This window comes from Rhinopithecus bieti, unplaced genomic scaffold (genome assembly GCF_001698545.2).
Source record: "Rhinopithecus bieti isolate Rb0 unplaced genomic scaffold, ASM169854v2 scaffold_35313, whole genome shotgun sequence".
In the NCBI taxonomy this organism is placed as follows: Eukaryota; Metazoa; Chordata; class Mammalia; order Primates; family Cercopithecidae; genus Rhinopithecus; species Rhinopithecus bieti.
Genome location: NW_016815007.1, coordinates 7,353 through 9,750, shown reverse-complemented (window position 1 = coordinate 9,750; position 2,398 = coordinate 7,353). Strand labels below are relative to the sequence as shown.

At 39.8% G+C, this 2,398-nt stretch overlaps 1 pseudogene; it reads right to left on the bottom strand.

Moving 5' to 3' along the window:
• Nucleotides 1-839: 839 nt before the first annotated feature.
• Nucleotides 840-1,399, bottom strand: LOC108515776 (mediator of RNA polymerase II transcription subunit 28 pseudogene; annotated as a pseudogene).
• Between the last annotated feature and the right edge of the window lie 999 nt (nt 1,400-2,398).

Genomic DNA, 2,398 nt, shown 5'->3' with positions numbered 1-2,398 from the left:
CAAAAATTATACAAGCAAACAAAACTCAAAACAGAAAGAAATGATCAGAGCAAGCTTCAGCCCCTCATAGCTCACCTATGTCCCAACTGTCACACTGCTGAGAACAGGGTCTGCCTCATTACTTAAACTAATTCATTACTGCAGAACATAACAACATTTAGCATATCACAGCTCCCACTACAGCCCTCCCTGTCAAAAAAGTAAATAAACGGCACACAAAATATAAACTTATGCCAAATAAAAGCATCAACCTAAGGATCCTACTGTCATATTGCTACACTAACCCAGGATATTTTAATCCTCTTCTGACGTATTTATAAAAAATCCTCATTTTGAGAGCTCTGGAAGCATTACAAATATTGTTGCATTAGATTCCTTTTCTTGAGGTAGTTTGAAGTCTTGAAACAGAGCAAATTTACATATTTTTCTATACTACCACTGAAGGGTAACTGTCGTAAGAGGCCTACGACAAAAATCCTCATCCCCTGATTCTCAGGCTATTACAAATTTTCCCTCAGATCAAGCAAACAATAGGAAACACAAATGAAAAGACAATAAGTCACACAAAAATTTAAAAACAAGCACAACCACCATAAAAAAGAATCCGTACCATCACACTAACACTCTAAACTTTGCTAGACAAAAAAAAATTTACTTGGTTTACCTAAGCTATAGACATTTTATAGAGTACTCAAGGAATTAACAGCTTGTAACAGTAGTGGAAAAATTTTTGGTGGGAGCAGAAAACTAAAATCAACTCCTTCTCTTGCAAAGACTTCTTCCCAAATGCCAAGTCCACAAGAAGGGATGTATGGCAAACCTTGCACACCAGCCCTCTCTCAGGCCGACAGCCTTTGCCCTTTGCTCAGGTTGACTTCAGAGGTGCAGGGATACTGGCAGATGCCTGCTCAAGGTAGACCAAGGAGCCCTGAGGGATGTCGGCTGGCTTTTTGTGCTGCATGTTGATGTCCTTTAGCACCTGCTACCAATGCCTCAGCTTTGTCAAATGCTTCTGGATCAGTGCATCTTAATGCTGTAATTCATTCCTTAGTTCTGAGATATCCTCTTTGATAATTTACTCTGGTTTCTGGACAGATAATTGCAATCTTTTTCAGGAAAACAAAAAACAAAAAACATTGTCTCTCTTGCAGTATCCAGAAACTTCTGGATACGCTGATTAACACCAGTTCGAATTTCTTCCTGATCATGCCATTGATACAGTCCTGACTCACCAGAGAAACAAAGCAAGCCTTGAAAAATGAATCCAAGTCATCCACCAAAGTACTATTGGAAGGGCTTGGAGCATCTGAGAAGTGAAGCCTGGCCTAGGAGTCCTGTCAGGGGTGATCGGGCCCCTGGTGGCTGCCCAGAGAACATACTCCCTAGTGGAGCCTCCTGTCTGGAATGACAGGGCCTTTATTTCTTTAAGTAAATTAGGTATAAATTCTAGGTATTGTCTAGCGTCCTTTCAGAAGTTCCCTTAGCATTTCTTCTTCTTCCTCTTCTTCTTTTTTCTTTTTTAGAGACAAGGTGTCACTATGTTGCCCAAACTGGTTTCTAGCTCCTGAGCTCAAGCGATCCTCCCAACTCAGCCACCCAAATGGCTGGGATTACAGGAGTGAGCCACATGCCTGGCCAGCATTTCTTTAGTGCAGGTTTACTAGTGGCATACTCTCAGTTTTATTTATCTGGGACTGCCTTAATTACTCCTACATTTTTTAATTATGGTTTTACTACAAATAGCAGTTTTGGTTTATGGTTTTCTTTCAGTGCTTTGAATATGTCAGTCCACTCTTTTGTGGCCTCTATGGTTTCTGATGAGTTCATCTTATTGAGGATCACTTGTATGTGATGAGTGGTTGCTCTCTCGCTCCTTTCAAGATTATCTCTTTTCTCTGGCTTTCAATAGTTTAATTATAATGTTTGTAGGTGTGGGTCTCTTTGAGCTTATCCTACTTGAAGTTTGTTGACTTCTTGGATGCACAGATTAATGTTTTAAAACCAATTTGAAAAGCTTGGGGCCATTATTTATTCATATATGTTTGTATTTCTTTCTCTTTCTTCTTTCCTCCTGGCCCTCCCATTATGCATATATTGGTATGCTTCATGGTATCCCACATCACAGAGCAGATCTCTGAGACTCTGCTCATTTTCTTCATTGTTTTTTTTTTTAATCACTATACCTCAGAACAGATAATCTTCATTGATCTCTCTCTTTCTTTTTTTTAATTCCCAACTTTTATTTTAAGTTCTGTGGTACATGTGCAGGATGTGCAGGTTTGTTACATAGGTAAACTTGTACCACGGTGGTTTGATGCACAGATCAGCCCATCACCCAGGTATGAAGCTCAGCATCCATTAACTATTCTTCCTGATGCTCTCCCTCCCCTATTCCCCA